Source organism: Leucoraja erinacea, chromosome 48 (assembly GCF_028641065.1).
Source record: "Leucoraja erinacea ecotype New England chromosome 48, Leri_hhj_1, whole genome shotgun sequence".
Taxonomy (NCBI): domain Eukaryota; kingdom Metazoa; phylum Chordata; class Chondrichthyes; order Rajiformes; family Rajidae; genus Leucoraja; species Leucoraja erinaceus.
The window spans coordinates 676,416-690,621 of record NC_073424.1 but is presented as its reverse complement, the minus strand read 5'-3'; the positions used below and the strand labels follow the sequence as shown (position 1 = coordinate 690,621).

Below are 14,206 nucleotides of genomic sequence, written 5' to 3'. Positions count from 1 at the left end.
AGTCCCCGCACACCAACACTATCCTACACACACTGGGAACAATTTACATATTTTTTACCAAGTCAAGTCAAGTCACATTTATTTATATAGCACATTTAAAAAACAACTCTCGTTGGCCAAAGTGCTTTACATTTGTTATAAGACTACCACAACAAAACAAGCTGCATACATATATACATGTAGCCCTCACTCAGTGGACGTCAGGAAAGGCTTGTGAGTATAGATAAGTCTTTAGTCTTGACTCAAAGGAGTCGATGGAGGGGGCAGTTCTGATGGGAAAGGGGATGCAGTTCCACAGTCTAGGAGCTGCAACCGCAAAGGCACGGTCGCCCCTGAGCTTATGCCTAGACCGTGGGATATTCAGCAACCACAAGTCGGCCGATCTGAGGGGCCTGGAGGTGGAGTGGTGGGTGAGAAGACTTTTTATGTAGGTGGGGGCAAGCCCATTGAAGGCTTTGTAGACATGGAGGAGGATCTTGAAGTTTATACGGAACTGCACAGGGAGCCAGTGGAGAGAGGCCAGGATCGGGGTGATGTGGTCCCTTTTTCGGGTGCCCGTCAAGAGTCTCACTGCGGCGTTTTGGACCAGTTGCAGGCGGGACAGGGAGGATTGGCTGATGCCAGTGTAAAGGGAGTTGCAGTAATCTAGGCGGGAGGAGATGAATGTGTGGATGATCTTTTCCAGGTCATCAAACTGGAGGAATTGTTTTATTTTAGCTATTGTCCGAAGCTGGAACAAGCTAGCTTTTACCACGGCATTGATTTGTTTGTCAAATTTCGGTGCCGAGTCAAATATCACGCCAAGGTTTTTGACGTGAGGTTTGAGTAGTGGGGTAAGGCTTCCAACGCTGCCTGCTATCATTTTCATTGAGTCCGAGGGGCCGAGAAGGATGACCTCAGACTTACTGTCATTTAGTTGGAGGGAGTTCTGGGCCATACAACACTTTATATCCCCGAGGCAGTGGGTAAGGTTAAACAGATTTGATTGTTTTTTTGGCTTCAGGGGGAGATAGAGTTGGGTATCGTCTGCGTAACAATGGAAGGAAATGCCGTGCCTTTCAATGACTTGGCCTAAGGGGAGCATATACAGGGAGAAGAGAATGGGGCCAAGGATGGAACCTTGTGGAACCCCACAGCAGAGATTAGCTGGGGAGGAGAAAGAGTTGCCTATGTTAGTCGAGAAACTCCTACCTTTGAGGTAGGAGATGAACCAGCTCAGGGCAGTGCCATCAATACCAACCCTGTACCAGAGACGGTCAATGAGGATGGTGTGGTCGACAGTATCAAATGCTGCACTGAGGTCAAGAAGGAGCAGGATTGCACAGTCTCCGGAGTCAACGGTGAGGAGTAGGTCATTGTGTACCTTCAACAAGGCAGACTCTGTGCTGTGGTGGGCCCTGAAACCTGTTTGGAAAGTTTCCAAGATAGTGTTTTGGTGAAGGTAAGGCATAAGCTGACTTAAAATTACATTTTCAAGGGCTTTTGAGAGGAAAGGCAGTTTAGGAATGGGTCTGTAGTTGCTAGGCAAGGTGGGGTCGAGGTTAGGTTTTTTCAGGAGTGGCTGGACCACCGCGTGCTTGAAGCAGGTAGGTACAGTGCCAGTGGCCAGAGAGCTGTTGAAGATGGCGAGAATGCTGGGATCAGCTGTTGTAATGATGTCCTTTAGGAGGGTAGAGGGGACAGTGTTGAGGGGGCAGGTAGTATGTTTCATGGTGGTGATCAGTTTTACCAGGGAGGGTAGAGTAACGTGTTGGAAACTGTCTAATTTTGAAGAACAGACCAATGAGACAGCCAGGTCATGGGTGGGAGGGGAAATATTTGTTCTTATAACCATATAACCATATAACAATTACAGCACGGAAACAGGCCATCTCGGCCCTACAAGTCCGTGCCGAACAAATTTTTTTTCCCCTTAGTCCCACCTGCCTGCACTCATACCATAACCCTCCATTCCCTTCTCATCCATATGCCTATCCAATTTATTTTTAAATGATACCAATGAACCTGCCTCCACCACTTCCACTGGAAGCTCATTCCACACCGCTACCACTCTCTGAGTAAAGAAGTTCCCCCTCATATTACCCCTAAACTTCTGTCCCTTAATTCTGAAGTCATGTCCTCTTGTTTGAATCTTCCCTATTCTCAAAGGGAAAAGCTTGTCCGCATCAACTCTGTCTATCCCTCTCATCATTTTAAAGACCTCTATCAGGTCCCCCCTTATCCTTCTGCGCTCCAGAGAATAAAGACCTAACTTATTCAACCTATATATTCTTTACCTTGCTGGTGAAAAATGTGGTAAATTCCTGGCACTTAGCAGGGGACCCAGTTAGGCTGGTGCTGGTGGCAGGACAGATGATGGAGGTGATGGTGCTAAAGAGGACCTTGGAATTTTGCGCGGTTTTGGCGATAAGGGTGGAAAAATATTCAGTTCTTGCAGATTTTACTGCTTCCTGGTATTTGTCAAGATTATTTTTCAGGAGTTCAAAGGAAATTTGAAGCTTATCAGATTTTTAATTACGTTCTGATTTTCTGCATTCTCTTCTTAGGGCCCTGGTGGTGTCATTGAGCCACGGCTCACCTTTAGGCTTAGGCTTTTTCATTTTAAGAGGAGCAACAGAATCCAGGACGGAAGAGCAGGTATTATCGAATAAAGAAATGAGGTCGTCAGTACTGAGATGAGGGGAGACGACTCAATAGTGCAGATGTCGGGGGCGGCTATGAGAGCCTCAGAGAACTTACTGGCCGTCGTGGAGTTAACGTAGCGGGAGTAGCGAGCAGGGAGATGGGATTTTGAGGGAGGGAAAGGCAGAGATATATCAAATATAATAGCACCATGATCAGACTGGCAGGCATTAATAATATCTGTGTTACAAGTTGGGAGACCAGACGAAAGCACTAGGTCTAGTGTATGGCCAAGCTTGTCCAGTGATGAGTGGAGACAGATTGAAGGACTCAACCAGGTTCATAAATTCACTCACAAGAGGCTTCATGGGACAGCAAACGTGAATGTTAAAGTCACCAAGAATCAGGACCTGGTCAAATTTGGGAAACAAGCTAGCAATAAGATCACCAAATTGTGAGATAAAGTCCTTATGCATCTTTGGTGGGCGATACCAATGCCAATTGACCTACAAACCTGTACGTCTTTGGAGTGTGGGAGGAAACCGGAGCACCCAAGAAATCCCACGCAGGTCACGGGGAGAACGTACAAACTCCGTACAGCAGCACCCGTAGTCAGGAACGAACCCAAGTCTCTGGCGCTGTGAGGCAGTAGCTCTACCGCTGCGCCACCGTGCCGCACAACTTCTGCGAACTGGAAGAGCATGTTTTGCATGTGAGGATGCAGCATCTGTTTGCGTATTCCAAGGGGCTTCTAACTGCTCTCGGGCAGCCCTTCATAGAAAATAGATGCAGGAAGTGGCCATTTGGCCCTTCGAGCCTGCACCGCCATTCAATGTGATCATGGCTGATCATCCACAATCAGTAACCCGTGCCTTCCTTCTCGGTGAGGCCAGTTCATTGGCTATATTTAAGAGGGAGTTAGATGTGGCCCTTGTGGCTAAAGGGATCAGGGTGTATGGAGAGAAGGCAGGTACAGGATACTGAGTTGGATGATCAGCCATGATCATATTGAATGGCGGTGCAGGCTCGAAGGGCCGAATGGCCTACTCCTGCACCTATTTTCTATGTTTCTATATTTCTATGATTCCACAAGCCCCAAGAGCTCCATCTAACCCTCTTTTAAATTCATCCAGTGAATTCGGACCATGAAGTCTACACCGCCATTCAATCGTGGCTGATCTGTCACTCCCTCCAAACTCCATTCTCCTGCCCTCTCCCCTCTGGCACCCGTACTAATCAAGAATCTATTTATCTCTGCCTTAAATATATCCACTGACGGCCTCCACAGCCTTCTGTGGCAAAGAATTCCACAGACTCACTACCCTTCGACTAAGGAAACTCTTCTGTATGTTTCAATGAGGTCCCCCCTCATTCTTCTAAACTCCAGGGAGTACAGGCCCAGTGCTGCCAAACTCTCACCGTAGGTTAACCTACTCATTCGTGTAAACCTCCTCTGGACCCTCTCGAGAGCCAGCACATCCTTCCTCAGACATGGTGCCCAAAATTGCTCACAATATTCCAAATGTGGCCTGACCAGCGCCTTATAGAGCCTCAGCATTACATCCCTGTTTTTGTATAATGAAATAAATGCTAGCATTGAGGACAGTGACACAGCAAGTCATGTTGCTGCGGGTTCCTGCCTCACATGCTTGATTGTACGGAGTTTGTACGTTCTGTCATTCAGTACGTTTCAATGAGGGGCCCCCTCATCCTTCTAAACTCCAACGAGTACAGGCCCAGTGCCGTCAAACACACTGGGCTCCTCACAGTTGCACACACATGAGTATTGTGGCTCCAGTGGATGTTGTTTACCTGGATTTTCAGAAGGTCTTTGAAGAGGTGTCGCACGTGAGGCTGCTAAAGGAGATGAGCACCCAGAACCAGTGGGGGCGCTGTCCTGTACGGCTGCCAGTCCTGCAGCTGTCCGGTTTTATTTCACTTAATTTTTTATTATTTTTAGTACGTTAAAGTGTGTAGTCGGGGGGTCTAATCTTTTTATGTGTGGGGGGTGGTGGGGAAACTGCTTTGTCAAGTCCCTACCTGGTCGGAGAGGTTGCCTTCCTCCGAGCAGCACCTTCGACCTGTCCTCGCGGCCTACCAGCGGGTCCTGGAGCGACGTTTCCTGAGGGGACCTGCCCAGAACCTCGGCTTTGGCGGCGGCACAGTGCTGGAGCGCTATCGCGGAGCGGGCGATGCCTTGTCTGGGTCGCCGCGCTGGAACTCCAGTATGCTGGGACCGCCGATAATAACATCATGGAGCCGCGGTTCTGTGGAGCGGCCAGCTGCGACGCTGAACTTTACATCCTGGAGCCTGGGATCTCTCGTCGAGATCGCCAGTGTGTGAAGCTCCATTCAGCGCGGTCTGTTGGCTTGGAAGCCGCGGTCTCCGGTAAGAAGGCGGCTGTTCCTGGCACCCCAAGCTGCTGAGGGTTCTCCCGACGCCGGAGTACCAGCACACGGCGAGAACAGCCTGGAACATCGGGCCCCGTAACGGCGACTGTGGAGGCCTCAATAGGCCCGACTCTGGGTGAACAAGAGGATGGGGACTGGACTTTGTGCCTTCTACAACACTACCCTGAATGTTAAACTTCTTGAATGCTATGTTGTATTTTTATTAGTGTGCTGCAAGGACATCTGAATTTCCCCTGAATAAGGGGATTAATAAAGCAATATCTAATCTAATCTCATCTAATCTAATCTAATCAGAGGGAAGATATTAGCATGTTAGAGTGGAGTAACTTGGGGCAGTTAATGGAAGTGTCTTTGAGAGCAGTCAGTGTTACCATCAAACAAGTACTGAAGATACTATCGTGTATGAAGGTAGACACATCTCCAGGGCCTGATCAGATATTTCCGAGGACATTGTGAGAAACTGGAGAGGAAATTGCGGGAGCCCTGGTTGAAATTTACGAGTCGTCCTTAAATACAGGAGAGGTAATTTCAATGCAACAAAATTTCGTTCAAGGTGCACTGTGTCTAGGTGTATATCTGAATGACAATAAAGTTTTCATTAATTCATTCATACATTCATTCATTCATTCATTCAGGTGCCGGAAGACTGGAGGGTGGCAAATGTTGTGCCTCTTTTCAAGTAGGGCTGCAGGGAAAATGCTGGGAACTACGGGCCAGTGAGCTTAACTTCTGTAATTGGTAAGTTACTAGAGAGTATTCTGAGGGTAGACTCATAAAGCTGGAGTAACTCAGCAGGACAGGCAGCATATCTGGAGAGAAGGAATGGATGACGTTTCAGGTCGAGACCCTTCTTCAGACTGGTTAAGGACAAGGGAAACAAGAGATATAGACGGTGGTGTGGAGAGATAAAGAACAATGAACAGTTGTACAGGGTCTTGGTGAGACCACACCTAGAGTATTGCGTACAGTTTTGGTCTCCAAATCTGAGGAAGGACATTATTGCCATAGAGGGAGTGCAGAGACGGTTCACCAGACTGATTCCTGGGATGTCAGGACTGTCTTATGAAGAAAGACTGGATAGACTTGGTTTATACTCTCTAGAATTTAGGAGATTGAGAGGGGATCTTATAGAAACTTACAAAATTCTTAAGGGTTTGGACAGGCTAGATGCAGGAAGATTGTTCGCGATGTTAGGGAAGTCCAGGACAAGGGGTCACAGCTTAAGGATAAAGGGGAAATCCTTTAAAACCGAGATGAAAAGAACTTTTTTTTCACACAGAGAGTGGTGAATCTCTGGAACTCTCTGCCACAGAGGGTAGTTGAGGCCAGTTCATTGGCTATATTTAAGAGGGAGTTAGATGTGGCCCTTGTGGCTAAGGGGATCAGGGGGTATGGAGAGAAGGCAGGTACAGGATACTGAGTTGGATGATCAGCCATGATCATATTGAATGGCGGTGCAGGCTCGAAGGGCCGAATGGCCTACTCCTGCACCTAATTTCTATGTTTCTATGAATGAAAGATGTGCAAAAAAGTAACCATGCTAAAGGAAACAGGCCATTGTTAGCTATTTGTTGGGTGAAAATCGAGTGCGACTTGGATGGGGGAGGGATGGAGAGAAAGGGAATGCCGGGGCTACCTGAAGTGAGAGAAATCAATATTCATACCACTGGGCTGTGAGCTGCCCAAGCAAAATATGAGATGCTGTTCCTCCAATTTGCGTTTAGCCTCACTCAGACAATGGAGGAGACCAAGGACAGAAAGGTCAGTGTTGGAATGGGAAGGAGAATTAAAGTGTCCAGCAACCGGAGATCAGGTTCGTTCACACGGGCTGAGCGAAGGTGTCCTGTGAAACGTTCGCCCAGTCTGTGTTTGGTCTCGCCGATCTTTGCTGATGATACAAAAGTGGGTGGTTTTGCAGATAGTGAAGATGGTTGTGAACGATTGCAGCAGGATCTGGATCGATTGGCCAGGTGGGCGGAGGAATGGTTGATGGAATGTAATACAAAGAAGTGTGAGGTGTTGCATTTTGGGACATCTTGCAAGGGCAGGACCTACACAGTAAATGGTAGGCCTCTGGGTAGTGTTGTAGAGCAGAGGGATCTAGGAGTACACGTATAGGGTTCCTTGAATGTCGAGTCGCAGGTAGATAAAGTGGGCAAAAAGGCTTTCGGCACATTGGCCTTCATCAGTCAGAGTATTGAGTACCCGCTGAGTTTCTCCAGCTCCATAGATGCTGCTGCACCCGCTGAGTTTCTCCAGCTTTTTTGTGTAACCTATTGAGTATAGAAGTTGGGAGGTCATGTTGCAGTTGTATAAGGCGTTGGTGAAACCGCATTTAGAATATTGTGTTCAGTTCTGGGCACCATGTTATAGCAAAGATATTGTCAAAATTGAAAGGGTTCAGAAAAGATCTACAAGGATGTTGCCAGGACTATTGGGAGGGGTTGAGCAGGCTGGGTCTCTATTCCTTAGAGCGCAGGAGGATGAGGGGTGATTTTATAGTGTATAAAATCATGAGAGGAATAGATCGGGTAGATGCATAGTCTCTTGTCCAGAGTAGAGGAATCGTGGACCAGAGGACATAGGTTCAAGACGAAGATGAAAAGATTTAATAGGAATTTCTGGGGTAACCTTTTCACACAAAGGGTGGTGGGAGTATGGAACAAGCTGCCAGGTGATGTAGTTGAGGCAGGGACTATCCCAACGTTTAAGAAACAGTTAGACACGGATAGGACAGGTTTGGAGGGATATGGGCCAAGCGCAGGCAGGTGGGACTAGTGCAGCTGGGACATGTTGGTTGGTGTGTGCAAGCTGGGCTGAAGTGCTTGTTTCCACATTGTATCACTATACGATTCTATGGCATGGATAGATGGTTGTACTCGACAGAGTTTAGAAGGATGTGGGGACCCCTCATTGAAACTTTTTCACCCAGAGAGTTGTGAATCTGTGGAATTCTCTGCCCCAGAAGGCAGTGAAGACCAATTCACTGGATGTTTTCAAGAGAGAATTAGATTTATCTTTTATGGCCAAAAGAATCAAGGGATATGGGGAGAAAGCAGGAACGGGGCACTGATTTTGTATGATCAGCCATGATCACATTGAATGGCGGTGCCGGCTCAAAGGGCTGAATGGCCCACTCCAGCACCTATTTCTATGTTTCTATGAAACTTGCAGAATGGCGAAAGGCTTGGATAGAGTGTATGTGGAGAGAATGTTTCCACTAGTGGGAGAGTCTAGGACTAGAGGTCACAGCCTCAGAATTAAAGGACGTTCTTTTAGGAAGGAAATTAGGAGAAATATATTTTGTCAGAGGGTGGTGAATCTGTGGGATTCATTGCCACAAAAGGCTGTGGGGGCCAAGTCAGTGGATATTTTTAAGGTGGAGATAGTTAGATTCTTAATTATTATGGTGTGAGAAATTGTCGGAAGAATGCAGGAGAATGGGGTTAGGTTGGAGAGATAGATCAGCCACAATTGAATGTTGGAATAGACTCGATGGGCCGAGTGGCCGAATTCTGTCCTGGTTGACCCTGAACGCTGCAGCGCGATGACGCCACGGCACAGCCTTCCCACACTCTCCGGCTGACAAATAACCATGTTGTTCCTCCCCTCCCCATCTCTTATAGATGTTCAAGAAAGAACTGCAGATGCTGGAACAATCGAAGGTGGACAAAAAATGCTGGAGAAACTCAGCGGGTGAGGCAGCATCTATGGAGAGAAGGAATAGGTGACCCTGCTTCTACTAAGGCCATCCCTCTCTCTCCCGTTCGGCCATTTGGTGACGTCGCTGTCTATCGCCGCTGAAGGCGGGACCTGGAGCAGGATTTGGACCAATAGGGGCTCAGCTCTTCGTTCTGGTCCCGCCTCTTCCTCGTGTGACGTGGAATTCGACCAATCAATAGCAGGGTTCGAACTGGGTTCAATGGCGGCGGAAGGCAGGACATAGACGGGTCCCGTCCAAATGGGGTTCGGCCCTTCACTCTAGTCCCACCTCTCGTACACTGACCGACGTGGAACTGAACCACAACCGACACCGCTATCTAACTCTCTCGTGAACACATCCAGTGAATTGACCTCCACTGCCTTTTGTGGCAGAGAATTCCACAGATTCACAACTCTCTGGGTGAAAAACTTTTTCCTCATCTTAGTCCTAAATGTCCTACCCCTTCATCTTAAACTGTGACCCCTGGTTCTGGACTCCCCCAACATGGGGAACATTTTTCCTGCATCTAGCCTGTCCCTTAAGAATTTTATATGTTTCTATCAGATACCCTCTCATCCTTCTAAATTCCAGTTAATACAAGCCAAGTCGATCCATTCTTTCATCATATGTCAGTCCTGCCATCTCGGGAATTAACCTGGTGAACCTATGCTGTACTCCCTCAATAGAAAGCATGTCCTTCCATAATTATGGAGACCAAAACTAAACACAATACTCCTGGTGCGGTCTCACCAGGGCCCTGTACAACTGCAGTGGGTCCTCCTTGCTACTAAACTCAAATCCTCTCGCAATGAAGGTCAACGTGTCATTAGGTTTCTTCATTGCCTGTTGTACCTGCAGCAAGAGGGTAGTTTGGACCAATGGGATTTGTATTGGGATTTGGTTTGGGATTAGGATTGTTATTTGGATTGGTATTGGGATTGGGATTGGGATTAGGATTGGGGTCAGGATTGGGATTAGGATTGGTATTGGGATCAGGATTGGGATTGGGAGCTCCCACCCTCCCCTCTGTTCCTGCTCCTCAGTGCTGACGGATTGGGAATCCGACAGATCAAACGAAGGCCTCTGCCCCGTCTCGGATCTCCATTGGGTGAGGCAGCTGTCCATCCCCAGCGGAAGGCGGGATCTGGAGGGGGGGCGGCTTTGGACCAATAGAAACATAGAAAATAGGTGCAGGAGTAGGCCATTCGGCCCTTCCAGCCTGCACCGCCATTCAATATGATCATGGCTGATCATCGAACTCAGTATCCTGTTCCTGCCTTCTCTCCATACCCCCTGATCCCTTTAGCCACAAGGGCCACATCTAACTCCCTCTTAAATATAGCCAATGAACTGACCTTCTGCGGCAGAGAATTCCAGAGATTCACCATTCTCTGTGTGAAAAAAGTTTTCCTCATCTCGGTCCTAAAAGATTTCCCCCTTATCCTTAAACTATGACCCCTTGTTCTGGACTTCCCCAACATCGGGAACAATCTTCCTGCATCTAGCCTGTCCAACCCCGTAAGAATTTTGTTAGTTTCTGTAAGATCCCCCCTCAATCTTCTAAATTCTAGCGAGCACAAACCGCTAGATATCCAGTCTTTCCAGTCTTTCTTCATATGAAAGTCCTGACATCCCAGGAATCAGTCTGGTGAACCTTCTCTGTCCTCTATGGCAAGAATGTCTTTCCTCAGATTAGGAGAAAAAAATGTACGCAATATTCCAGGTGTGGTCTCACCAAGACCCTGTACAACTGCAGTAGAACCTCCCTGCTCCAATATTCAAATCCTTTTGCTATGAATGCTAACATACCATTCGCCTTCTTCACTGCCTGCTGCACCTGCATGCCTACTTTTAATGACTGGTGTACCATGACACCCAGGTCTCGTTGCATCTCCCCCTTTCCTAATCGGCCACCATTCAGATAATAATCTACTTTCCTGTTTTTGCCACCAAAGTGGATAACCTCACATTTATCCACATTGTACTGCATCTGCCATGCATTTGCCCACTCACCCAGCCTATCCAAGTCACCTTGCAGCCTCCTAGCATCCTCCTCACAGCTAACACTGCCCCCAGCTTCGTGTCAGCCGCAAACTTGGAGATGTTGCATTCAATTCCCTCGTCCAAATCATTAATATATATCGTAAATAGCTGGGGTCCCAGAACCAAGCCTTGCGGTACCCCACTAGTCACTGCCTGCCATTGTGAAAAGGACCTGCTCCCTCCTACTCTTTGCTTCCTGTCTGCCAACCAGTTCTCTATCCACATCAATACTGAACCCCCAATACCGTGTGCTTTAAGTTTGTATATTAATCTCTTATGTGGGACCTTGTCGAATGCCTTCTGGAAGTCCAGATACACCACATCCACTGGTTCTCCCTTATCCACTCTACTAGTTACATCCTCGAAAAATTCTATAAGATTCGTCAGACATGATTTACCTTTCATAAATCCATGCTGACTTTGTCCAATGATTTCACCACTTTCCAAATGTGCTGCTATCCCATCTTTAATAACCGATTCTAGCAGTTTGCCCACTACCAACGTTAGACTAACTGGTCTGTAATTCCCTGTTTTCTCTCTCCCTCCCTTTTTAAAAAGTGGGGTTACATTAGCTACCCTCCAATCCTCAGGAACTACTCCAGAATCTAAAGAGTTTTGAACAATTATCACTAATGCATCCACTATTTCTGGGGCTGCTTCCTTAAGTACTCTGGGATGCAGCCTATCTGGCCCTGGGGATTTATCGGCCTTTAATCCATTCAATTTACCCAACACCACTTCCCGGCTAACCTGGATTTCACTCAGTTCCCCCATCTCATTTGACCCCCGGTCCCCTGCTATTTCCGGCAGATTATTTATGTCTTCCTTAGTGAAGACAGAACCAAAGTAGTTATTCAATTGGTCCGCCATGTCCTTGTTCCCCATGATCAATTCACCTGTTTCTGACTGCAAGGGACCTACATTTGTTTTAACTAATCGTTTTCTTTTCACATATCTATAAAAGCTTTTGCAGTCAGTTTTTATGTTCCCTGCCAGTTTTCTTTCATAATCTATTTTCCCTTTCCTAATTAAGCCCTTTATAGGGGTTCAGCTATTCACTGCTGTCCCGACTCTCGCTCCTGACCGACGTGGAACCCGACCAATCAAACCCAGGCCTCCAACCCTCGCAACCGACGATCATTGGACGGTGGAGCTGTCCATCTGGTGTCCTAGTCCCGCCCCTCGTCTAGTCCCGCCCCTCGCACCTGACCGATCATGACCCAACTAAACGTCGGCCTCTGCCCCGTATCCGATCCCGATTGGGTCAGGCAGCTGTCCATCCCCGTCGGAAGGCGGGACTCGGAGAGGGGCTTTGGACCAATAGGGGTTTGGCTCTTCCCTGCGGCTCCCGCTTCCCGCACCAGCCGCGAGCCAATCAAACGTCGGCCTCTGCCCCGTATGCGATGCGCATTGGTTGAGCCCGCTGTCCATCGCCGTCGGGGGAGGGGGGGGTGGCATTGGACCAATAGGAGCTCCGGCTGTTGACTGTCGTCCCGCCTCTCGCAGCTGACCGACCAATCAAACGCCCAATGACCCGATGTGCATTGGCTGAGGCAGCCGTCCATCTCCAGCGGAAGGCGGGACCTGGGGAGGGGGGCTTTGGACCAATAGGAGGTCCGGGTCTTCATCGTCGTCCCGCCTCTCGCACCTGACCGACCAATCAAACGAAGGGCCTCGGCCAATGACCCGATGTGCATTGGGTGAGGCAGCCGTCCATCACCAGGCGGGAGACGGTGGGACATGGAGGAGGGGGGGGGGGGGTGGGGCTAATGACCCTCCCCTTCCCTCCCCTTCCCTCCCCCCCCCCCCCCCCCTCCCCCCTCCCCCCCCCCAGCGCTGCTCGAGCCAGAGAGAGTTCGTTTGTTTGCCCGCCCGCGTCCGCGCGTCCGCCCGCCCGTCGCCGCCGCCAAAGCCCAACAGCAGCTGCAGCTCGAGCGACCGACCGAGACCCGGAGCAGGAGCCGCAGGAGGAGCAGGAGGGGGTGGTGGAGGAGGAGGAGGAGGGTTTTTTTTTTCTTTTTTGAGGTAAATATCCGTCGTGTGAGCGGATTCCTCCCCGGCCGTGTGTCCCTTCACCCAGTGGCCGCGATGCGCCTCACTCGCGGTAGGTAGGCCCGAAAGCCTGGAGCTCTCCCTCTCTCGCGCGTGTGTGTGTGTGTGTGTGTGTGAGGGAGGGGGAGACACTCCAGCGCCTTTTAACCTTCCCGAAGAAGGGTCTCGACCCCCACAAACGTCGCCCATTCCTTCTCTCCACAGATGCTGCCCGTCCTCACTCACTCCAGCTGACTTACTCACTCCAGCATTTTTTGGTGTCTTTGCCTTTTTACTTTCCCCCTGGGGAGCACGACACGACATCCACCCTCCAAATCCTGAGGTAAACATCTGGTTAAATCCTGTGTGGAAAATTCCCCCTGAAAAACCACCTCAGGGGTGCAAACTCTCCCTTAAATCCTGTGGTTACCCCCCCCCCCCCCCCCCTCCCCCTTAAATCCTGGGGGTGAACTTGCCTTTAAATCCTGGGATCAACTCCCTTTAAAATCCTGAGGCAAATTCCCCCTTCTAAATCCCGGGATAAACTTCCCTGTAAACAGAGGGGTAAATTCCCCCCATTAAATCCTGGAGTGCCTTCCCTCAGGTAATCTTCCGTGTAAATTATGGGATCATAAACTCCCCTTAAATAACCTCACTAATAATCCCAGGGTTAAACCCCCCCTTCTATATCCGGGGGTCAAATTCCCTTTTAAATCCCATGGTAAATCCTGAGGTAAAATCCATTTAACCCTGAGGTAAACTCCCTTAAATCCCGGGGTAAGCTCCACTTTTAGATCTTGGAGTCAAATTTCACGTGAAATCCTGGGGGTAAAAACTCACTATCAACCCCCCCCCCCCCCCCCCCCCCCCCCCCTTTTAAAATCCTGGGGTTAACTCCCCCATACATTCCCCATTAAATCCTGGGGTAAACTTCCCTTCAATTCACGCGGTAAACTTCCCTTTAAATCCTGAGGCAAACTCCCCTTTTACTCAACGGTCAAACTCCCCCTTAAGTAGCCCCCGGATAAACACCCCTTTGAACCCCACGGGGCAGAGTTCCCCTTTGAACCCCACGGGGCAGAGTTCCCTTTGAACCCCACTGGGCAGAGTTCCCCTTTGAACCCCACGGGGCAGAGTTCCCCTTTGAACCCCACGGGGCAGAGTTCCCCTTTGAACCCCACGGGGCAGAGTTCCCCTTGAACCCTCCCCCCCGGGGCCGAGTTCCCTTTGAAACCCCCCCCTCTCCCCCCCCCCGGGGCAGAGTCCCCCTTTGAACCCCCGGGGCAGAGCCCCCCTTTAGAAAACGGGGTCAAACTCTCCCAAGCCACGGGGTCCACCACCCCCCAATTGCAGGGGCTGGAATCTCCTCCCCCCCCCCCCCCCCCCCCCCCCCTA

General features: G+C 49.4%; 1 protein-coding gene across 3 annotated transcripts in view; it reads left to right on the top strand.

The window, feature by feature from the left end:
- Window positions 1–12,652: 12,652 nt before the first annotated feature.
- The window catches only part of LOC129715037 (polyadenylate-binding protein-interacting protein 2-like), an 87,651-nt gene continuing 86,097 nt past the window's right edge, over window positions 12,653–14,206 (top strand). Inside the window, exon 1 of one of the 3 annotated variants that reach the window (XM_055664871.1) lies at window positions 12,653–12,805. The gene's annotated coding sequence lies outside the window, so the exon portion shown is untranslated. Of the gene's footprint in view, window positions 12,806–12,865; window positions 12,885–14,206 lie in introns of those variants that run through there. The other 2 variants (XM_055664869.1, XM_055664870.1) reach the window with 2 other exon arrangements.